A 26,106-nucleotide genomic window follows, 5' to 3' on the forward strand; every position below is an offset into this window, starting at 1 on the left:
TTTTCGTTCTTTTGTTAGCAGGCCAAGCCCGCTTGAGCTGCTATACCGCTCTTGTTATCAGAAGCGACCTGCCCACAACAACACAAGGTGAGGCTTTGTCAACGTGTGTGAATGTTTCGACTTAAAACTTTGGTGACTGCAGGAATTAATATTCTTGGTTCTTTCGGTAAAGTCACGTAGATAGAAAATAAAAATTAAATTAAATGAAAAATTGAAAATAAAGCAAAAAAACCCACGAGGTTTCGATTGCAACACAAGTGGTCTTTATCTTATTAAATTTAATCTGTTATTTTTATTTTCTATCTACGTGACTTTACTGAAATAACCAACAATACGTGCGTCAATGTATCGGTCAAAGAGGCTAAGCGCGTGCCGCTGTTGACTCTGAATGTGTGGAGGGGAACACCTTCACCACGGGGAGAGAGAGACAGAGACACGGATAGCCTCGGCTATGTTGATTGATCCTCGATTCATTACTTGGTGGAGTGAGGAAGAATTAATGCTGAGCAGATGAAGGTGGCCAGGCATGGTTCTGGTCACACCGCCACCTGTTTACTCATGGCAGTGTGTGACAGTGTCAAGTTTGTGTTTGCAGTAAAGTCTATTAACTCTGTTGAACACGGAGGTTATATCAAAACAATAGTTTATTTTTGTTTTCCTCTGGAACTCTTAATAAGAATGGAAACAGGAGGTGAACACAGCACACACATTCAGCTGAAGTCAGAACTGTTCATCCCAGCATTCAAGGACATCTGAGCCTGGATTCACACCTCTAAGTTGCGATTGAACATTAATTCATGCATTTCTGCAAAACACAAATAGTATTGTTTTCAACACCCTTTGCTATGTCAGCTGAATTTAGCTTTCATAAATATTCCTTTTGTAGTCAGACAGCCGAAATTGTCTGCTTAGAGTTTTGAGTTAACATTCATCTGGAAGATATGAGGGCTTCCAGGCATATTAATGACATTTTCCCTCTCATTGTATGCCATAGCAGCCCTTGGAGAGAAACCCTTCAGGTGCACTCTGTGTGGAAGGCGTTTGCAGATTCATCAAATCTGATGAATTTGGGAAACTTTTTCACTACATCATGAATATATTAATAAGTATAGACGTGTAAGTCACGTGTGCATTCCTCTGTGCCTGACGTGTAGATGGTGTGGATATTATTTTTTTCTGTCTGCAGCTGACGCTTCCTCTGCAGAATTGGTCTGATGGAGCAAAGGCACTCAGCGCAGCTCGGTACGACAAGTCAACAATGCGACCAGCGTGCATACAGCACGGACCGGACTGGAAATTTGACACGGCACCAGAGAAGTCACACAGGAGAGAAACCCTTCAAATGTACTGTGTGTGGGAAGGTATTTTCATGGTCATCTGCTCTTAAAAAACACCAGAGAACACACACAGGAGAGAAACCCTTCAAGTGTACTCTGTGCGGCAAGGCATTTTCAGATTCATGTTATTTTGTAATACACCAGAGAACGCACACGGGAGAGAAACCCTTCAAGTGCAGTGTGTGTGGGAAGGAATTTTCAGATTTATCTACTCTTAAAAAACACCAGAGAACACACACAGGAGAGAAACCCTTCAAGTGCAGTGTGTGCGTGAAGGCATTTGCACAGTCATCTAATCTTGTAACACACCAGAGAACACACACGGGAGAGAAACCCTTCAGGTGCACTCTGTGCGGGAAGCCGTTTGCAGATTCATCAAATCTTCGAAGACACCAGAGAACACAAAAGCATCGGAAGATCCACAAGGAGCGGAGTCGGAGTCTCAAATCAGCTTGTGAAAGTCAAAGTGCCGCAATGATCCCATCCCTCATGAAACAAGAACCGGACGAAAATCTCAGCTTGGACACTATTAAAGGTATAAAGGTGAAATATGAAGAGGTGATGGCGAAATGTGAAGAAGTGATGGTGAAATTTGAAGAAGTGATGAGCGAAGAAGTGAAGGTAAAATGTGAAGATGAAGATTCAACTCCAAAATGGGACCTTCACATCGTGAAGCAGGAGAAGAACTCTGACTGTGAGTCAGAGTGAGGCAACTCCCAGCAGTTTGTGGAAGTGGAGGTGTGGGTGGACTTGCTCCTAGACAATACAAAGTCAAGTGGAGACCCGGTAGATGTGTAAGCCAGAGACGATGTCGCTACAATAGATGCACCTTTGTCACAGGCCTTTAATGACAAGAATGTGAAGTTGAACACTTTGTGGGCCCGTGGGTTGGGTAGATCTCTAACCAGGAGCAAGAGCCAATAAGCTCCCAAGCATTCACTATGTTATAATAATTGCTTTTACACGGTGCTTGGTTAATCGCCTCAGCAACTTGAAGTTTTGTGTCGTACCTTGCCTGAAACACTCAAAGAGCATCCCCAAGTAGCAGCTGCCCCTGTGTGGCACAAGGTGGTGGCCCTGCACCGGCCTGCATGTGGACAAGAGCCTGTCAGTAGGGGGCGATGATTGATGTGTCATCTCAGTTGTGTAGTTTGTAGGTAATGTTTAGAATTTGCTACATTTTCACTCAGACGCCAGCATGCAATGGCCTACTCGTTTTGAATGACACAATAGTATGTTTTACATACACGGTGAAGCAGACTGTGCAACTTTTTTTAAAAGCTTCTTGTTAATACGATGTAACGTGATGCAGTATATTTCACTGCAGTAATTCAATTTTGTTAATATGCCTGTCAATAATTTAGAATGTATACTTGTCTGGTTTTGTGCATACTTGTAACATTTGATCTATAAGGGTCAAACATTGATTAAGTGATGTTAGGACAAAGTGTGTGTGTGTTTGAAAGTAACCTGTACAGAGAACTCAGGTGAGACCCGTTGTTCTTGTGATACAGGTCAAACGGTGTTTTTGTGTTCCACGAAGCATCTGGAGCAACTCATTGTCTTTGAAATAGGTAGTACGCTCGGATCATTCATCAGTTACAAGGTGTACCACTTAAAGGTTACACGTATAGGAGGAGGTACATTCTCTACAACACGAATTGTAGTTTTGTCTTACGTGTTGACGTAGATTTTGTCTAACTGGGACTAGAAACGCTCCTTGCTGATTCACGTCTGGATGTTCGTAACCATCGGTTGAAGCAAACCCCACTGCTGTTGTTGAGACGCTGTGCACCAATAAGGGTCCAACACATTGACAGCCTTCAGGCCAGGAAAGTCAGAACATTTGCACACGAAGGACGCATTCACGCAAGTACCCCATGCTCCGTTTTGAAGTTTTAAAATGAAACATCTTTGAATTGTGTTGTGTTTTGAATGAGATGATTTTATTTCCTCATTAAAAGCTTGTATCAATTTACATCTGGAAGACTTCATTGAAAAGGACATTTCGTGTGATTTTTTTCTCGTCGTTAAGTAGATGGCCTTGCCGGGGGTTCGGTTCAATGCGGACACAAACAGTGTACACACACAAGTGTACACACAATGTACACACACTGTACACACAGTGTACACACTACACAGTGTACACACACATTGTGTACACACAGTGTACACACTCACAGTGTACACACACAGTATACACACAGTGTATACACAGTGTACACACACTGTATATACACAGTGTACACACACATTGTACACACATAGTGTACACACACACAGTGTACACACACGGTTTATACACACTGTACACAGTGTATACACAGTGTACACAAACAGTACACAGTGTACACACAGTGTACATACAGTATATACACAGTGTACACACACACAGGGTACACACACAGTGTATATATACACACACAGTGTACACACACAGTGTACACACACTGTATATATACACACACAGTGTACACACACAGTGACACAGCGACACACAGTGACACAGTGTATACACATAGTGTACACACACACAGTGTACACACACAGTGTACACACACTGACACACACACAGTGACACACATAGTATACACAGTGACACAACAACAACCGCCATTCGCCACTAAGTGGAGGTGACGTCACCACGACGCTTGTGCCAGGCACAGTGACACACACAGTGACACAGTGACACACAGCGACACACAGTGACACACAGTGTACACATAGTGTACACACACACAAGTGTACACGCACAGTGTACACACACACAGTGTAGACACATACAGTGTACATACAGTGTATACACACAGTGTACACACACACAGAGTGACATACAGTAACACACATAGTGTGCACACACAGTGACACACACAGTGACACACAGCGACACACAGTGTACACACAATGTACACACACACTGTACACACGCAGTTTATACACAGTGTACACACACAGTGTACACACACAGTGTATACACATAGTGTACACACACACAGTGTACACACACACAGTGTACACACAGTGTACACACAGTGTGCACACACACAATGTACACACAGTGTACATACACAGTGTACACATGCACAGTGTACACACACAGTGTACACACACAATGTACACACACAGTGTACACACACACAGTGTACACACAGTCATCTGGTCTTAATTGCGTTATTCCAATTCATAACACAATTCACGTCACCGAGGCTCGACCCGCATTATCATAACCACGCCCACTCGCATAAATTAATACGATTATCTCCCGAATCAGCTTAATTTATGTGCATAATTACACAAATTAACATAATTTCTGATAAATTATGCAAGTCTCAAATTTCATTAAATTTTCATCAATTTTCATAACACCTAAATATACAAGTTACAGAGCCGCTCATTGTGGGAGGGGCGTGTCTCTTACCCCGGAAGTGACGTCATGTTACCTGCTTACCCGCGTGACGTCGCAAGGTAACAGGAGGCTGCCGATCTGCGCTTGCACTGAAATCCGAGGTGAGAAATTATCGTGGTGGTGGTGGTGGTCGTTGTTGTGGCGGTTGTTGTTGTTTACCAAGGTAGAGCCTCTCTCTCTCGTATTGATGTCAGTTGAGTAGCAGCGAGCATGATGGCGCCGATGATGGCAGCCTCGGCCGGTTGGTACGCCCTGTTTTGTCCAGTTTTGTCTTGAGAGGGGCTTGCTGTTCAACACACTCGTGCTGGTGAGAGAGGCCTGCTGTTCATCACACCCGTGCTGGTGAGAGAGGCCTGCTGTTGTGGGGCCTGTTGTTCATCACACCCGTGCTGGTGAGAGAGGCCTGCTGTTCAGTACACCCGTGTTGAGGGGCCTGCTGTTCAGCACACCCTTGCTGGTGAGAGAGGCCTGCTGTTGAGGGGCCTGCTGTTCAGCACACCCGTGCTGGTGTGAGGGGCCTGCTTTTCAGCACACCCGTGTTGGTGAGAGAGGCCTGCTGTTCAGCACACCCGTGCTGGTGAGAGAGGCCTGCTGTTTAGCACACCCGTGTTGAGGAGCCTGCTGTTCAGCACACCCGTGCTGGTGAGAGGGGCCTGCTGTTCATCACATCCGTGTTGGTGAGAGGGGCCTGCTGTTCAGCACACCCGTGCTGGTGAGAGAGGCCTGCTGTTCAGCACACCCGTGTTGAGGGGCCTGCTTTTCAGCACACCCGTGTTGGTGAGAGAGGCCTGCTGTTCAGCACACCCGTGCTGGTGAGAGAGGCCTGCTGTTCAGCACACCCGTGTTGAGGGGCCTGCTGTTCAGCACACCCGTGCTGGTGAGAGGGGCCTGCTGTTGAGGTGCCTACTGTTCAGCACACCCGTGTTGGTGAGAGAGGCCTGCTGTTCAGCACACCCGTGCTGGTGAGAGAGGCCTGCTGTTCAGCACACCCGTGTTGAGGGGCCTACTGTTCAGCACACCCGTGCTGGTGAGAGGGGCCTGCTGTTCAACACACCCGTGCTGGTGAGAGGGGCCTACTGTTCAGCACACCCGTGCTGGTGAGAGGGGCCTGCTGTTCAACACACCCGTGCTGGTGAGAGGGGCCTGCTGTTCAACACACCCGTGCTGGTGAGAGGGGCCTGCTGTTCAACACACCCGTGCTGGTGAGAGGGGCCTGCTGTTCATCACACCCGTGCTGGTGAGAGGGGCCTGCTGTTCAGCATACCCGTGCTGGTGAGAGAGGCCTACTATTCATCACACCCGTGCTGGTGAGAGGGGCGTGCTGTCCATCACACCCTTGTTGGTGAGAGGGGCCTGCTGTTCATCACACCCGTGTTGGTGAGAGGGGCCTGCTGTTCACCACTCCCATGCTGGTGAGAGGGGCCTACTGTTCAACACACCAGTGCTGGTGAGAGAGTCCTGCTGTTCAGCACACCCGTGCTGGTGTGAAGATGGCGCTGATGATGGTAGCCTCAGCCGGTCGGTGCGACCTGTTTTGTCTTGTTTTGTCTGTCAATTCAGTGTTTTGCCAAGATTTTCGGAGTTCTCTAACAAGAGACGAACTTTTAAATATCAGGGAAACAACTCCTGTGGATTTAATTCCTACTTTTCTGCTTCCAGCGGCAGAATTAGTAGTCATTCATGTCAATGCTGCGCTAGGCTTTGCTCAAGCAACAAAACGCCGCCCAAGGGGTAAACGGTCGGGGGCTCTAGTACGGCTACGCAGACGCGGGATCCGAACAGTGCTTCCGAGCTTTTTCCTCTCCAACGTACGTTCACTGTACAACAAAATGGATGAACTTCAGCTACTGATGGTAAAAAACAAAGACTTTCTTTCAGCTTCTGCATTGTGCTTCACGGAAACATGGCTGTGTGATTTGATTCCGGACACTTCGCTACAACTAGCAGGTTTCCATCTTGTAAGATCGGATCGTGACATAGCACTCTCCGGCAAGACGAAAGGCGGTGGTATTTGTTTTTACATTAACAGTGGCTGGTGTGTAGATGTCACAGTGATTCTGCAACATTGTTCTCCACTCCTTGAATCAATTTTTATAACCTGTAAACCGTTTTACTCGCCTCGCGAGTTCGCGTCGCTCATTTTGGTCGGAGTTTATTTGCCGCCTTGTCCTCAGGTTAAAGAAGCCCAACGCATGCTCGCCGATCAGATTCTGAGTGTGGAGCGAGCAAATCCAGATTCGTTGGTTATCGTACTTGGCGACTTTAACAAAGGTAATCTCAGCCACGAACTCCCCAAATACATACAATTCATTAAATGCCCAACCAGAGAAGAGAACACTCTGGATCACTGCTACACTACAGTCAGTAGAGCCTACCACGCCGTCCCCCGAGCAGCACTAGGACACTCTGACCATGCCATGGTCCACCTGATTCCTGCATACAGGCAGAAACTAAAACTCTGTAAACCTGCTGTGAGGACATCTAAACAGTGGACCAGTGAGGCTGTGGAAGATTTGCGGGCGTGCTTAGACTGTACTGACTGGGATATGTTCACGACTGCTACCAATAGTCTGGATGAACTCACAGAGGCTGTGACGTCCTACATCAGCTTCTGTGAGGACTGCTGTGTCCCAACACGTACCAGGGTGAACTTTAACAACAATAAGCCCTGGTTCTCAGCAAAGCTCAGAAGGTTGAGGTTGGAGAAGGAGGAAGCGTTTAGGAGTGGAGATAGAGACAGATTCAAGGAGTCGAAGAACAGGTTTAGCAAAGCGGTGAGAGAGGCTAAATGACTGCACTCAGAGAGACTAAAACACCAGTTCTCTACAAACGACGCTGCTTCTGTCTGGAGAGGGCTCAGGCAGATCACCAACTACAAACCCAGAGCCCCCCACACCACTAATGACTCCCGCCTAGCCAACGACCTGAACGAGTTCTACTGTAGATTTGAAAGACAATTGGACTGTCCTGAACCACCCCTTCCAACCCAAGAGGCCCCATCCCCCACCAATACTATAGAGACGACTATCTCCTTTCAGGAGGGAGAAGTGAATAGACTTTCAAGAGGCAGAATCCACGCAAAGCAGCCGGGCCGGACTCTGTCTCTCCAGCCACCCTCAGGCACTGCGCTGACCAGCTGTCTCCGGTGTTCACCAACATCTTTAACACCTCCCTGGAGACATGCCATGTACCAACCTGTCTCAAGTCCTCCACCATCATCCCTGTGCCCAAAAAGCTAAGGCCAACAGGACTAAATGATTACAGACCGGTCGCCCTTACATCTGTGGTAATGAAGTCTTTTGAGCGCCTGGTCCTGGCACACCTCAAAGCCATCACAGACCCTCTCCTGGACCCCCTTCAGTTTGCCTACAGAGCCAATAGGTCTGTGGACGATGCAGTTAACATGGCCCTCCACTTCACCCTACAGCATCTGGACGCCCCAGCATCCTACGCCAGGATCCTGTTTGTGGACTTCAGCTCTGCCTTCAACACCATCATCCCTGCCCTGCTTCAGGACAAGCTCTTCCAGCTGAACGTGCCATACACCACCTGTAAATGGATCACAGACTTCCTGTCTGACAGGAAGCAGTGCGTTAAGCTGGGAACACAAGTCTCTGACTCCAGGTCCATCAGCACCGGAACTCCTCAGGGCTGCGTCCTTTCCCCTCTGCTCTTCTCCCTGTATATCAACAGCTGCACCTCCAATCATCTGTCCGTCAAACTATTGAAGTTTGCGGATGACACCACCCTCATTGGGCTGATCTCTGGTGGGGATGAGTCTGACTATAGGTGGGAAGCTGACAATCTGGTGACCTGGTGTAGCCAGAACAACTTAGAGCTAAATGCTCTAAAGACAGTTGAGATGGTTGTGGACTTCAGGAAGAATACAGCACCACTCACCCCCATCACCCTGTCAGACTCCCCAGTCAAAATTGTAGAGTCCTTCCGCTTCCTGGGCACTATTCTCTCCCGGGACCTCAAGTGGGAATTGAACATCAGCTCCCTCACCAAGAAAGCTCAACAGAGGATGTACTTTCTACGGCAGCTGAAGAAATTCAACCTGCCAAAGACAATGATGGTGCAATTCTATACAGCGATCATTGAATCCATCCTCACCTCCTCCATAACCGTCTGGTACGCTGCTGCCACTGCCAAGGACAAGAGCAGACTGCAGCGTATCATCCACACTGCTGAGAAGGTAATTGCCTGCAATCTACCAACCCTCGAGGACCTGCACACGACAAGGTCCATGAGGCGAGCGAGGAAGATTATGGCCGATTTCTCCCACCCTGGACACTCTCTGTTTCAGCTACTCCCCTCCGGCTTAAGGCTTCAGTCCATCAGGACCAAAACCTCACGCCATAAAAACAGTTTCTTCCCATCTGCTGCTGGCCTGTTAAACAAGGCCAAGGGCTAACACTGTTTTAAACATTTGCTCTACATAACGACACCTTGCCGATATTAACTATGTTACCCTATTTGTATTTTTTATTTTTAAATTATATCTTAAAGCTATTTTATATTCGATATTTATTCAATTTTATATACTTCAGCCCCTTGGTGTTAGTTAGACTTTTAACCCTTATTATTATAGTAAGACTTGTTTAAAACTTATTTAAGATTTTAGATTCCTATATGTTGAATGTATGCACCATCCTGCCAAAGTAAATTCCGTGTCGGTGTGAACTTACATGGCGAATAAAACCCTTTCTGATTCTGACTCTGATGGGAATCGATGTTCAGGTTGGAACTTTACAACGCGGGGCCTAGCCACGCGGGGCCTTGCCTCCTGCCCTCGCCTGATTGCGTTTACTTTAATTATCTCGCTTAAGTTTAATTTGTCTTCACCCGGCTCGCCACTTTGTAACTTTGTTTTATTGTAAATATTCACACCTGATGACGACCGTTTGTGTTATGGTCGAAACGTCGTGAGAATCTTTATTGTTTCATATATATTTTATTATTTTATTGTTTCCCTTCAACGTGACTTTACCGAAAGAACTAAGAATATGAATATAATATTCACGCAGTTTTTATTTTCTTTTGTTAGCAGGCCAAGCCCGCTTGAGCTGCTATACCGCTCTTGTTATCAGAAGCGACCTGCCCACAACAACACAAGGTGGGGCTTTGTCAACGTGTGTGAATGTTTTGACTTAAAGCTTTCATGACTGCAGGAATTAATATTCATGGTTTATTCGGTAAAGTCACGTAGATAGAAAATGAAATAAAAATAACAGATAATAAATTAAATGAAAAATAAACAAATTTGAAAATGAAGCAAAAAACCCACGACATTTCGATCGCAACACAAGTGGTCTTTATCTTATTAAATTTTATCTGTTATTTTTATTTTCTATCTACGTGACTTTACTGAAAGAACCAACAATACATGCGTCAACGTATCTATCGGTCAAAGACGCTAAGCGCGTGCCGCTGTTGACTCTGAATGTGTGGAGGGGAACACCTTCACCATGGGGAGAGAGAGAAAGAGACACGGATAGCCTCGGCTATGTTGATTGATCCTCGATTCATTACTTGGTGGAGTGAGGAAGAATTCATGCTGAGCAGATGAAGGTGGCCAGGCATGGTTCTGGTCACACCACCACCTGTTTACTCATGGCAGTGTGTGACAGTGTCAAGTTTGTGTTTGCAGTAAAGTCTATTAACTCTGTTGAACACGGAGGTTATATCAAAACAAGTTTATTTTTGTTTTCCTCTGAAACTCTTTATACGAATGGAAACAGGAGGTGAACACAGCACACACATGCATCTGAGCCTGGATTCACACCTCTAAGTTGCGATTGAACATTGATTTATGCATTTCTGCATAACACAAATAGTATTGTTTTCAACACCCTTTGCTATGTCAGCTGAATTTAGCTCTCATAAATATTCCTTTTGTAGTCAGACAGCCGAAATTGTGTGCTTAGAGTTTTGGGTTAACATTCATCTTGAAGATATGAAGGCTTCCAGGCATATTAATGACATTTTCCCTCTCATTGTGTGCCATAGCAGCCCTTGGAGAGAAACCCTTCAGGTGCACTCTGTGTGGAAGGCGTTTGCAGATTCATCAAATCTGATGAATTTGGGAAACTTTTTCACTACATCATGAATATATTAATAAGTATAGACGTGTAAGTCACGTGTGCATTCCTCTGTGCCTGACGTGTAGATGGTGTGGATATTATTTTTTTCTGTCTGCAGCTGACGCTTCCTCTGCAGAATTGGTCTGATGGAGCAAAGGCAGTCAGCACAGCAGCTCGGTACGACAAGTCAACATTGCGACCAGCGTGCATACAGCACGGACCGGACTGGAAATCTGACATGGCACCAGGGAACACACACGGGAGAGAAACCCTTCAGGTGCACGATGTGCAGGATGGCGTTTACACAGTCATATCTTGTAAAAGACCAGAAAACATACACGGGAGAGAAACCCTTCAAGTGCAGTGTTTGTGGGAAGACATTTTCATGGTCATCTGCTCTTAAAAAACACCAGAGAACACACACAGGAGAGAAACCCTTCAAGTGTACTCTGTGCGGCAAGGCGTTTTCAGATTCATGTAATCTTGTAACACACCAGAGAACACACATGGGAGAGAAACCCTTCAAGTGCAGTGTTTGTGGGAAGGCGTTTGCACATTCATCAAATTTTCGAAGACACCAGAGAACACAAAAGCATCAGAAGATCCGCAAGGAGTGGAGTCTGAAATCAGCTTGTGAGAGTCAAAGTGCCGCAATGAGCCCATCCCTCATGAAACAAGAACCGGACGAAAATCCCAGCTTGGACACTTTTAAAGCTATAAAGGTGAAATATGAAGAGGTGAAGGTGAAATGTGAAGAAGTGAAGGTAGAATGTGAAGATGAAGATTCATCTCCAGAATGGGACCTTTACATTGATGAAAGCAACGTGAAGCAGGAGGAGAATTCTGATTGAGGCAGAGCGAGGCAACTCCCAGCAGTTTGTGGAAGTGGAGGTGTGGGTGGACTTGGTCCTAGACAATACAAAGTCAAGTGGAGACCCGGTCGATGTGTAAGCCAGAGACGATGTTGCTCCAATAGATGCACCTTTGTCACAGGCCTTTAATAACAAGAATGTGACGTTGAACATGAGTTCCTAGGTTCATCCTGCAGAGTAAGGGCGGCCAGTCTTTGTGGGCCCGTGGGTTGGGTAGATCTCTAACCAGGAGCAAGAGCCAATAAGCTCCCAAGCATTCACTATGTTATAATAATTGCTTTTGCACGGTGCTTGCTTAATCGCCTCAGCAACTCGAAGTTTTGTGTCGTACCTCGTCTGAAACACTCGAAGAGCATCCACAAGTAGCAGTTGCCCCTGTGTGGCACAAGGTGGTGGCCCTGCACCGGCCTGCATGTGGACAAGAGCCTGTCAGTAGGGGGCGATGATTGATGTGTCATCTCAGTTGTGTAGTTTGTAGGTAATGTTTAGAATTTGCTACATTTTCACTCAGACGCCAGCATGCAATGGCCTCGTTTTGAATGACACGATAGTATGTTTTACATACACTGTGAAGCAGAATGTGCAACTTTTTTTAAAAGCTTCTTGTTAATACGATGTAACGTGATGCAGTATATTTCACTGCAGTAATCCCATTTTGTTAATATGCCTGTCAAGAATTTAGAATGTATACTTGTCTGGTTTTGTGCATACTTGTAACATTTGATCTATAAGGGTCAAACATTGAATCAGTGATGTTAGAACAAAGTGTGTGTGTGTTTGAAAGTAACCTGTACAGAGAACTCAGGTGAGACCCGTTGTTCTTGTGATACAGGTCAAACGGTGTTTTTGTGTTCCACGAAGCATCTGGAGCAACTTATTGTCTTTGAAATAGGTAGCACGCTCGGATCATTCAAGGTATACCACTTAAAGGTTACACGTATAGGAGGAGGTACATTCTCTACAACACGCATTGTAGTTTTGTCTTACGTGCTGACGTAGATTTTGTCTAACTGGGACTAGAAATGCACCTAGTGATTGACGTCTGGATGTTACCTATCGGTTGAAGCAAACCCCACTGCTGTTGTTGAGACGCTGTGCACCAATAAGGGTCCAACACATTGACGGCCTTCAGGCCAGGAAAGTCACAACATTTGCACACGAAGGACGAATTCACACAAGCACCCCTTGCTCCGTTTTGAAGTTTTAAAATGAAACATCTTTGAATTGTGTTGTGTTTTGAATTAGATGATTTTATTTCTTCATTAAAAGCTTGTATCAATTTTCATCTGGAAGACTTCATTGAAAAGGACATTTCGTGTGAATTTTCTCTCGTCATTAAGTAGATGGCCTTTTCGGGGGTTCGGTTCAATGCGGACACAAACTGTACACACACACAGTGTACACACAGTGTACACACAGTGTACACAAGCACACAGTGTACACACAGTGTACACACAGTGTACACACACAGTGTACACACAGTGTATACACACTGTACACACACAGTGTACATACAGTGTACACACACAATGTACACATTGTACACACAGTGTACACACACACTATACATACAGTATACACACAGTGTACACACACAGGGAACAGTGTATATATACACAGTGTACACACACACAGTGACACCCACAGTGACACACAGCGACACACAGTGACACAGTGTATACACATAGTGTACATACACACAGTGTACACACACAGTGTATACACAATAATGTCCACGTTGTTGTAGCTGAGCTCACACACTCAAGGGAAGGAGCAATGGAAAATGAATCTAAATCAACTTAAACTCCAACTCTGTGACGTCACTACTCTGCATTACCTCATCGGCGTGAAACGCCAGGGGAGGTGTACCTCGCTAGTGACGTCATGTCACCAAGGTATTCACCCCTCCCCCGTCCCCCGCGCTCTTGAGCGTGACGTGACCTCCGCTTGGGTCACTGCCGATGTCGGTCCAGTGGCAATCCTTATTTGGGCAAAGCTACGCCCAGTGACTGGTGGCTCATTAACATAATGTATCCCTTAAAGCAGTCGCAGTTTATTTCGACGGGTTCAGCGCCCACGCCCCCATCCCTCGACATATGGGCCGACGTCATTAACATAATTTATTCTGTTGGAGAGCCGCTTGTGGGAAGGAAGTGACGTCATACTACTTCCTGCTGTCGCGAGGTAACAGGAAGCTGCCGTGTGCGCGCTTGCACTGAAATCCGAGTTGAGAAATTCTGATCGTTGTGGTGGTGGTCGTTGTGGTTGTGGTTGTTGTTGTTGTTTACCAAGGTAGAGCCTCTCTCTCTCAGGGATGTCAGTTGAGTAGCAGCGAGCATGGGAATCGATGTCCAGGTTGGAACTTTACAACGCGGGGCCTAGCCACGCGGGGCCTTGCCTCCTGCCCTCGCCTGATTGCGTTTACTTTAATTATCTCGCTTAAGTTTAATTTGTCTTCATCCGGCTCGCCACTTTGTAACTTTGTTTTATTGTAAATATTCACGCAGTTTTTATTTTCGTTCTTTTGTTAGCAGGCCAAGCCCGCTTGAGCTGCTATACCGCTCTTGTTATCAGAAGCGACCTGCCCACAACAACACAAGGTGAGGCTTTGTCAACGTGTGTGAATGTTTTGACTTAAAACTTTGGTGACTGCAGGAATTAATATTCTTGGTTCTTTCGGTAAAGTCACGTAGATAGAAAATAAAATAAAAATAACAGGTAATCATTTTTCTTTTTTAAATGAAGCAAAAAACCCCACGACGTTTCTATGGCAACATTAATGTTGAAGATGCGAGGGCTTACAGGAATATTTATGACATTTGCCCTCTCATTGCGTGCCATGACAGTGCTGTTTGCACAGTCACACATAGTCACTGTAAGATGTTTTTCTTGGTCGTGTTTTTGTTTTTTTGCTTGTTGTGGTTGCACCCGATTCAAGAGCCGAATGGCTCACGGGACTATAACCAAAATAAATCAAACTGAAAATCAAAAAACTGAAACCGCGTGATGAATTTGGGAAGGTTTTTCACTGCATCTCCAAATACATATAAAAGGCAAAGTTGTGATTGTGTGTGTTGTCTGTTCAAAATGTTTAGCGTACTTCCCGACATGCAACAAACTGGAAATTTGCCATGTGGGTACTTTCCAGACTGTACACCGTGCAAACATTATACAAATACACTTTTAGTTTATTTTTTTGCACGGCAAGTGAGCTGTGACGTCAAATCTGTCACGTGACCCTCGCACGTGGAAGCGTCACGCATTGTAGTGTAGCGGTTAGCGTTGTCTGTGTCTGTCTGTGTGTGTCTGTGTGTGTGTGTAAGCGTAACGCATTATAGTGTAGCGGTTAGCGCTATGCCGCGCTACGAACCCGGCAACCCGAGTTCGATTCCCACTCACGGCCACCACCGGCGACGATTATTTGAACCGCTTCTGGGCCTCTCCTAGGTCGACTTAGCCTCAAACGAGTAACTGTTGTGGTGTGAACATCGCCACTGGGGAGACAAAGGCGGCCGGACGTGGTGGATCCAAGTCCCGGGCGAAGCCGGGTAGTACTGCTAGTCATGAATACATGAATGAATATAGACGTGTAACTCACGTGTGACTGTATATATTCATTCTTCCATGGTTTGATACTGACGTGTAGATGGTGTGGATATTCTTATTTTCTGTGTGCAGCTGACGCTGGTCTGATGGAGCAAAGGCACTCAGCACAGCAAGCCAGGACGACAAGTCAACAATGCGACCAGCGTGCATACAGCACGGATCGGACTGGAAATTTGACACAGCACCAGAGAACTCACACAGGAGAGAAACCCTTCAAGTGCACTGTGTGTGGGAAGACATTTTCAGATTCATCGACTCTTAAAAAACACCAGAGAACACACACGGGAGAGAAACCCTTCAAGTGCACTGTGTGTGGGAAGAAATTTTCAGATTCATTTGCTCTTAAAACACACCAGAGAACACACGCGGGAGAGAAACCCTTCAGGTGCAGTGTGTGTGGGAAGACATTTTCATGGTCATCCGCTCTTAAAACACACCAGAGAACACACACGGGAGAGAAACCCTTCAAGTGCAGTGTGTGTGGGAAGACATTTTCAGATTCATCTACTCTTAAAATACACCAGAGAACACACACGGGAGAGAAACCCTTCAAGTGCAGTGTGTGTGGGAAGACATTTTCAGATTCATTTGCTCTTAAAACACACCAGAGAACACACACGGGAGAGAAACCCTTCAAGTGCAGTGTGTGTGGGATGGCATTTTCATGGTCATCAGCTCTTAAAGCACACCAGAGAACACACACGAGAGAGAAACCCTTCAAGTGCACTGTGTGTGGGAAGACATTTTCAGATTCATCTAATCTTCAAAGACACCAGAGAACACACACGGAGAGAAACCCTTCAAGTGCAGTGTGTGTGGGAAGGCATTTTCACAGTCATCTGCTCTTAAAACACCAGAGAACACACATGGGAGAGAAACCCTTCAGGTGCACTCTGTGTGGGAAGGCATTTTCAGATTCATCTCATCTTCAAAGACACCAGAGAACACACACGGGAGAGAAACCCTTCAAGTGCAGTGTGTGTGGGAAGACATTTTCAGATTCATTTGCTCTTAAAACACACCAGAGAACTCACACAGGAGAAAAACCCTTCAAGTGCACTGTGTGTGGGAAGACATTTTCAGATTCATCTACTCTTAAAAAACACCAGAGAACACACACGGGAGAGAAACCCTTCAAGTGCAGTGTGTGTGGGAAGGCATTTTCACGGTCATCTGCTCTTAAAAAACACCAGAGAACACATATGGGAGAGAAACCCTTCAAGTGCAGTGTGTGCGGGAAGGCATTTGCACATTCATTAAATCTTCAAGTACACCAGAGAACGCACAAGCATCAGAAGATCCACAAGGAGTGGAGTCTGAAATCAGCTTGTGAAAGTCAAAGTGCTGCAATGAGCCCATCCCTCATGAAACACGTACCGGACGAAAATCCCAGCTTGGACACTTTTAAAGGTATCGAGGTGAAATATGAAGAGGTGATGGTGAAATGTGAAGAGGTGATGGTGACGAGCGAAGAAGTGAAAGTGAAATGTGAAGATGAAGATTCAACTCCAAAATGGGACCTTCACATCGTAAAGCAGGAGGAGAATTCTGACTGAGTCAGAGTGAGGCAACTCCCAGCAGTTTGTGGAAGTGGAGGTGTGGGTGGACTTACTCCAAGACAATACAAAGTCAAGTGGAGACCCGGTAGATGTGTAAGCTTGAGATGATGTCGCTCCAATAGATGCACCTTTGTCACAGGCCTTTAATGACAAGAATGTGAAGTTGAACATCAGTTCCTAGTTCAACCTGCAGAGTAAAGAGTGGCCAGTCTTTGTGGGCCCGTGGGTTGGGTAGATCTCTAACCAGGAGCAAGAGCCAATAAGCGCCCAAGCATTCACTATGTTATAATAATTGCTTTTACACGGTGCTTGTTTAATCGCCTCGGCAACTCGGAGTTTCGTGTCGTACCTCGTCTGAAACACTCGAAGAGCATCCCCAAGTGGCAGCTGCCCCCGTGTGGCACAAGGTGGTGGCCCTGCACCGGCCTGCATGTGGACAAGAGCCTGTCAGTAGGGGGCGATGATTGATGTGTCATCTCAGTTGTGTAGTTTGTAGGTAATGTTTAGAATTTGCTACATTTTCACTCAGACGCCAGCATGCAATGGCCTACTCGTTTTGAATGACACAATAGTATGTTTTACATACACTGTGAGGCAGACTGTGCAGCTTTTTTTTTAAAGCTTCTTGTTAATACGATGTAACGTGATGCAGTATATTTCACTGCAGTAATCCAATTTTGTTAATATGCCTGTCAATAATTTAGAATGTATACGTGTCTGGTTTTGTGCATATATGTAACATTTGATCTATAAGGGTCAAACATTGAATAAGTGATGTTAGGACAAAGTGTGCGTGTGTGTTTGAAAGTAACCTGTACAGAGAACTCAGGTGAGACCCATTGTTCTTGTGATACAGGTAAAATAGTGTTTTTGTGTTCCACGAAGCATCTGGAGCAACGCATTGTCTTTGAAATAGGTAGCACCCTCGGATCATTAATCAGTTACAAGGCATACCACTTAAAAGTTACACGTATAGGAGGAGGTACATTCTCTACAACACGAATTGTAGTTTTGTCTTACGTGTTGACGTAGATTTTGTCTAACTAGGACTAGAAATGTGTCTTGCTGATTGACGTCTGGATGTTCGTACCTATCGGTTGAAGCAAACCCCACTGCTGTTGTTGAGACGCTGTGCACCAATAAGGGTCCGACACATTGACGGCCTTCAGGCCAGGAAAGTCACAACATTTGCACACGGAGGCATTCACGCAAGTACCCCATGCTTCGTTTTTGAAGTTTTAAAATGAAACATCTTTGAATTGTGTTGTGTTTTGAATTAGATGATTTTATTTCTTCATTAAAAGCTTGTATCAATTTACATCTGGAAGACTTCATTGAAAAGGACATTTCATGTGAATTGTCTCTCGTCATTAAGTAGATGGCCTTGCCGGGGGTTCGGTTCAATGCGGACACAAACAGTGTACACACACACAGTGTATACACACACAGTGTACACACAGTGTACACACACAGTGTATACACACAATGTGTACACACAATGCACACACAGTGTACATGCAGTGTACGCACACTGTACACACAGTGTACACACTGTACACAAACAGTGTACACACACACATTGTGTACACACAGTGTACACACACACAGTATACACACAGTGTATACACACAGTCTATATACAGTGTACACACAATGTACACACACATTGTACACACACAGTGTACACACACACAGTGTACACACACAGTTTATACACAGTGTACACACAGTGTATACACAGTGTACACAAACAGTACACAGTGTACACACAGTGTACATACAGTATATACACAGTGTACACACACACAGGGTACACAGTGTATATATACACAGTGTACACACACAATGTATATATACACACACACAGTGTACACACACACAGTGACACAGCGACACACAGTGACACACAGTGACACAGTGTATACACAGTGTACACACACTGACACTGACACACACAGTGACACACACATAGTATACACAGTGACACAAGAACAACCGCCATTTGCCACTAAGTGGCGGTGACGTCACCACGACGCTTGTGCCAGGCACAGTGACACACACAGTGACACAGTGACACACAGCGACACACAGTGACACACACAGTGTACACATAGTGTACACACACAAGTGTACACGCACAGTGTACACACACGCAGTGTATACACACAGTGTATACACAATAATGTCCACGTTGTTGCTGAGCTCACACACCCAAGGGAGGGAGCAATGTAAAATGAATCTAAATCAACTTAAACTCCAACTCTGTGACGTCACCACTCTGCATTACCTCATCGGCGTGAAACGCCAGAGGGAGGTGTACCTTGCTAGTGACGTCATGTCCCCAAGGTATTCACCCCGACCTCCGTCCACCGCGCTCTTGAGCGTGACGTCACCTCCGCCTGGGTCACTTCCGATATCGTTCCAGTGGCAATCCTTATTTGGGCAAAGCTACGCCCAGTGACTGGTGGCTCATTAACATAATGTGTCCGTTAAAGCCGTCGCGAGTTTATTGCGACAGGTTCAGCGCCCACGCCCCCATCCCTCGACATATGGGCCGACGTCATTAACATAATTTATTCAGTTACAGAGCCGCTTGTGGGAGGGAAGTGACGTCATACTACTTCCTGCTGTCGCGAGGCAACAGGAAGCTGCCGTGTGCGCGCTTGCACGGAAATCCGAGGTGAGAAATTCTCATCGTTGTGGTGGTGGTGCTGGTTGTTGTTGTTTACCAAGGTAGAGCCTCTCTCTCTCGTAGGGATGTCAGTTGAGTTGCAGCGAGCATGGGAATCGATGTCCAGGTTGGAACTTTACAACGCGGGGCCTAGCCACGCGGGGCCTTGCCTCCTGCCCTCGCTTGATTGCGTTCACTTTAATTATCTCGCTTAAGTTTAATTTGTCTTCACCCGGCTCGCCACTTTGTAACTTTGTTTTATTGTAAATATTCACGCAGTTTTTATTTTTTTCACCAGGCCAAGCCCGCTTGAGCTGCTATACCGCTCTTGTTATCAGAAGCGACCTGCCCACAATAACACAAAGTGAGGCTTTGTCAACGTGTGTGAATGTTTTGACTTAAAACTTTGGTGACTGCAGGAATTAATATTCTTGGTTCTTTCGGTAAAGTCACGTAGATAGAAAATAAAATAATAAAAATAAATGAAAAATAAAAAACTTAAAATCAAGAAAAAACCCACGACGTTTCGATCGCAACACAAGTGGTCTTTATCTTATTGAATTTAATCTGTTATTTTTATTTTCTATCTACGTGACTTTACTGAAAGAACCAACAATACGTGCGTCAACGTATCTATCGGTGAAAGACGCTAAGCGCGTGCCGCTGTTGACTCTGAATGTATGGAGGGGAACTCCTTCACCATGGGGAGAGAGAGACAGAGACACGGATAGCCTCGGCTATGTTGATGATCCTCGATTCATTACTTGGTGGAGTGAGGAAGAATTAATGCTGAGCAGATGAAGGTGGCCAGGCATGGTGCTGGTCACACCACCACCTGTTTACTCATGGCAGTGTGTGACAGTGTCAAGTTTGTGTTTGCAGTAAAGTCTATTAACTCTGTTGAACACGGAGGTTATATCAAAACAATAGTTTATTTTTGTTTTCCTCTGGAACTCTTACTAAGAATGGAAACAGGAGGTGAACACAGCACACACATGCAGCTGAATTCGGAACTGTTCATCCCAGCATTCAAGGACATCTGAGCCTGGATTCACACCTCTAAGTTGCGATTGAACATTAATTCATGCATTTCTGCAAAACACAAATAGTATTGTTTTCAACACCCTTTGCTATGTCAGCTGAATTTAGCTCTCATGAATATTCATTTTGTAGTCAGACAGCCGAAATTGTGTGCTCGGAGTTTTGAGTTAACATTCATCTTGGAAGATAATGCTTCCAGGCATATTTATGACATTTGCCCTCTCATTGTGTGCCATAGCAGCCCTTGGAGAGAAACCCTTCAGGTGCACTCTGTGTGGAAGGCGTTTGCAGATTCATCAAATCTGATTAATTTGGGAAACTTTTTCACTACATCATGAATATATTAATAAGTATAGACGTGTAAGTCACGTGTGCATTCCTCTGTGCCTGACGTGTAGATGGTGTGGATATTCTTTTTTTATGTCTGCAGCTGACGCTTCCTCTGCAGAATTGGTCTGATGGAGCAAAGGCAGTCAGCACAGCTCGGTACGACAAGTCAACAATGCGACCAGCGTGCATACAGCACGGACCGGACTGGAAACTTGACACAGCACCAGAGAAGTCACACAGGAGAGAAACCCTTCAAATATACTGTGTATAACAAGGCATTTGCATGGCCATCAGTTTTTCAGAACCACCAGAGAACACACACGGGAGAGAAACCCTTCAGGTGCACGATGTGCAGGATGGCGTTTACACAGTCATGTAATCTTATAAAACACGAGAGAACACACACGGGAGAGAAACCTTTCCAGTGCAGTGTATGTGGGAAGGCATTTTCATGGTTATCTGCTCTTAAAAAACACCAGAGAACACACACAGGAGAGAAACCCTTCAAGTGTACTCTGTGCGGCAAGGCGTTTTCAGATTCATGTAATCTTGTAACACACCAGAGAACACACATGGGAGAGAAACCCTTCAAGTGCAGTGTTTGTGGGAAGGCGTTTGCACATTCATCAAATTTTCGAAGACACCAGAGAACACAAAAGCATCGGAAGATCCATAAGGAGTGGAGTCTGAAATCAGCTTGTGAAAGTCAAAGTGCCGCAATGAGCCCATCCCTCATGAAACACGAACCGGAAGAAAATCCCAGCTTGGACACTTTTAAAGGTATCGAGGTGAAATATGAAGAGGTGATGGTGAAATGTGAAGAAGTGATGGTGAAGAGCGAAGAAGTGAAGATGAAATGTGAAGAGGTGATGGTGAAGAGCGATGAAGTGAAGGTAAAATGTGAAGATGAAGATTCAACTCCAAAATGGGACCTTCACATCGTAAAGCAGGAGGAGAATTCTGACTAAGGCAGAGCGAGGCAACTCCCAGCAGTTTGTGGAAGTGGAGGTGTGGGTGGACTTGCTCATAGACAATACAAAGTCAAGTGGAGACCCGGTAGATGTGTAAGCCAGAGACGATGTTGCTCCATTAGATGCACCTTTGTCACAGGCCTTTAATGACAAGAATGTTAAGTTGAACACTCATTTCTTAGGTTCATCCTGCAGAGTAAGGGCGGCCAGTCTTTGTGGGCCCGTGGGTTGGATAGATCTCTAACCAGGAGCAAGAGCCAATAAGCTCCCAAGCATTCACTATATTATCATAATTGCTTTTACATGGTGCTTGCTTTATCGCCTCAGCAACTCTGAGTTTTATATCTCATCTCACGCTCGAAGAGCATCCCCAAGTAGCAGCTGCCCCTGTGTGGCACAAGGTGGTGGCCCTGCACCGGCCTGCATGTGGACAAGAGCCTGTCAGTAGGGGGCGATGATTGATGTGTCATCTCAGTTGTGTAGTTTGTAGGTAATGTTTAGAATTTGCTACATTTTCACTCAGACGCCAGCATGCAATGGCCTACTCGTTTTGAATGACACAATAGTATGTTTTACATACACTGTGAAGCAGACTGCAACTTTTTTGTAAAAGCTTCTTGTTAATACGATGTAACGTGATGCAGTATATTTCACTGCAGTAATCCAATTTTGTTAATATGCCTGTCAATAATTTAGAATGAATACTTGTCTGGTTTTGTGCATACTTGTAACATTTGATCTGTAAGGGTCAAACATTGAATAAGTGATGTTAGGACAAAGTGTGTCTGTTTGAAAGTAACCTGTACAGAGAACTCAGGTGAGACCCGTTGTTCTTGTGATACAGGTGAAAGGGTACTTTTGTGTTTCACGAAGCATCTGGAGCAACTCATTGTCTTTGACATAGGGAGCACGCTTAGATCATTCATCAGTTACAAGGCATACCACTTGAAAGTTACACGTATAGGAGGAGGTACATTCTCTACAACACGAATTGTAGTTTTGTCTTACGTGTTGACGTAGATTTTGTCTAACTGGGACTAGAAATGCTCCTTGCTGATTCACGTCTGGATGTTTGTAACCATCGGTTGAAGCAAACCCCACTGCTGTTGTTGAGACGCTGTGCACCAATAAGGGTCCAACACAGTGACGGCCTTCAGGCCAGGAAAGTCACAACATTTGCACACGAAGGACGCATTCACGCAAGTACCCCATGCTCCGTTTTGAAGTTTTAAAAGGAAACATCTTTGAATTGTGTTGTGTTTTGAATGAGATGATTTTATTTCCTCATTAAAAGCTTGTATCAATTTACATCTGGAAGACTTCATTGAAAAGGACATTTCGTGTGAATTTTCTCTCGTCATTAAGTAGATGGCCTTGCCGGGGGTTCGGACACACACACAGTGTACACACACAGTGTACACACACACAGTGTACACACAGTGTGCACACACAGTGTACACAATGTACACACAGTGCACACACAGTGTAGACACACTGTACACACAGTGTATACACAATGTACACACACACAGTGACACACAGTGTACACACGCAGTGTACACACACACAGGGTACACACACAGTGCACACACAGTGCACACACACACAGAGTACACACACAGTGTACACACACATTGTACACACACAGGGTACACACACAGTGTATATACACACACAGTGACACACAGTGACACTGACACAACAACCGCCATTCGCCACTAAGTGACGGTGACGTCACCACGACGCTTGTGCCAGGCACAGTGACACACAAAGACAAAGATCCCCCGTGTAGCCTTAACAGACTGTAGGGGCAAGTGCTGTTAGCGAGCACCTATGAAGGCCGGAACGGTACACGAGGGGGTGGGTGGCCAGCACCACGCCCGACCGCCTGTGTCTCCCTAGTGGCGATGTTTACACCACACTAGGTACTCAGTGACACAGCGACACACAGTGACACACACAGTGACACATGGTGTACACACACACAGTGTACACACACACACGGTGTATACACAATAATGTCCACGTTGTTGCTGAGCTCACACACCCAAGGGAGGGAGCAATGGAGAATGAATCGAAATCAACTTAAACTCCAACTCTGTGACGTCACCACTCTGCATTACCTCATCGGTGTGAATCGCCAGTGGGAGGTGTACCTCGCTAGTGACGTCATGTCACCAAGGTGTTCACCCCTCCCCCGTACACCGCGCCCTTGAGCATGACGTCACCTCCGCTTGGGTCACTGCCGATATCGTTCCAGTGGCAATCCTTATTTGGGCAAAGCTACGCCCAGTGACTGGCGGTTCATTAGCATAATGTGTCCGTTAAAGCCGTCGCGAGTTGCGACGGGTTCAGCGCCGACGCCCCCATCCCTCGACGTGTGGGCCGACCTCGTTAACATAATTTATTCAGTTGGAGAGCCGCTCGTAGGAGGGAAGTGACGTCATACTACTTCCTGCTGTCGCGAGGTAACAGGAAGCTGCCGTGTGTGCGCTTGCACTGAAATCCGAGGTGAGAAATTCTCATCGTTGTGGTGGTCGTTGTGGTGGTGGTGGTTGTTGTTGTTGTTTACCAAGGTAGAGCCTCGCTCTCTCTCGTAGGGATGTCAGTTGAGTAGCAGCGAGCATGGGAATCGATGTCCAGGTTGGAACTTTACAACGCGGGGCCTTGCCTCCTGCCCTCGCCTGATTTGCATTCACTTTAATTACCTCGCTTAAGTTTAATTTGTCTTTACTCGGCTCGCCACTTTGTAACTTTGTTTTATTGTAAATATTCACGCAGTTTTTATTTTCGTTCTTTTGTTACCAGGCCAAGCCCGCTTGAGCTGCTATACCGCTCTTGTTATCAGAAGCGACCTGCCCACAACAACACAAGGTGAGGCTTTGTCAACGTGTGTGAATGTTTTGACTTAAAACTTTGGTGACTGCAGGAATTAATATTCTTGGTTCTTTCGGTAAAATCACGTAGATAGAAAATTTAATAAAAATAACAATGGAAATAAATGAAAAATAAATTGTAAATAAAGCAAAAAAACTCACGTTTTGAACACAAGCACTCTTTATTTAATGGAATTGTATTATCAGTTATTGTTATTTTCTATCTACGTAACTTTACCGAAAGAAACAAGAATACGTGTGTCAATGTCTATCGGTCAAAGATGCTCAGCGGAGAGACGCGCAAACTCCAAATATACAGCAGGCGTCAGGGTCGGGATCGAACCCACGACTTCCTGTATACCAGGTGAGGTAGTTAACATCTCACCACGGAGACACGCAAACTCCAGTTAGCCACGGCTATGTTCGTTGATCCTCGATTAATTACTTGGTGGAGTGAGGAAGCATTCATGCCAAGCAGATGAAGGTGGCCAGGCGTGATTCTAGACACGCCACCGCCTGTTTACCCAGTCACAGTGTACAGTTTGTGTTTGCAGTAACGTCTATTAACTTTGTTGAACACGGAGGTTATATTATAACAATAGTTTATTTTTGTTTTCCTCTGGAACTCTTTATATGAATGTAAACAGGAGGTGAACACAGCACACACATTCAGCTGAAGTCAGAACTGTTCATCCCCAGCATTCAAGGACATCTGAGCCTGGATTCACACCTCTAAGTTGCGATTGAACGTTGATTTATGCATTTCTGCCTAACACAAATAGTATTGTTTTCAACACCCTTTGCTATGTCAGCTGAATTTAGCTCTCATAAATATTCCTTTTGTAGCCAGACAGCTGAAATTGTGTGCTCGGAGTTTTGGGTTAACATTCATTTTGAAGATATGAGGGCTTCCAGGCATGTTTATAACCATTTTCCCTCTCATTGTGTGCCATCACAGCCCTGTGATGAATTTGGGAAACGTTTTTACTACATCATGAATATATGAATATAGACGTGTAAGTCACATGTGACTATATATGCATTCCTCTGTGCCTCGATACTGACGTGTAGATGGTGTGTATATTAATTTTTTTCTGTCTGCAGCTGACGCTTCCTCTGACGCTTCCTCCGCAGAATTGGTCTGATGGAGCAAATGCAGTCAGCGCAGCTCGGTATGACAAGTCAACAATGCGACCAGCGTGCATACAGCACGGATCGGCCTGGAAATTTGACACAGCACCAGAGAACTCGCACAGGAGAGAAACCCTTCAAGTGCACTGTGTGTGGGAAGGCATTTTCACAGTCATCAAATCTGCAAACACACCAGAGAACACACACGGGAGAGAAACCG

General features: G+C 45.5%; 1 pseudogene; it reads left to right on the forward strand.

Moving 5' to 3' along the window:
- Positions 1 to 15,393: 15,393 nt before the first annotated feature.
- LOC142909545 (uncharacterized) lies at positions 15,394 to 17,508 on the forward strand (annotated as a pseudogene).
- Positions 17,509 to 26,106: the final 8,598 nt, after the last annotated feature.

Source organism: Petromyzon marinus, unplaced genomic scaffold (genome assembly GCF_048934315.1).
Source record: "Petromyzon marinus isolate PM22_M1 ecotype Great Lakes invasive population unplaced genomic scaffold, UKy_Petmar_22M1.pri1.0 PM_G_Scaffold_124, whole genome shotgun sequence".
Taxonomy (NCBI): domain Eukaryota; kingdom Metazoa; phylum Chordata; class Hyperoartia; order Petromyzontiformes; family Petromyzontidae; genus Petromyzon; species Petromyzon marinus.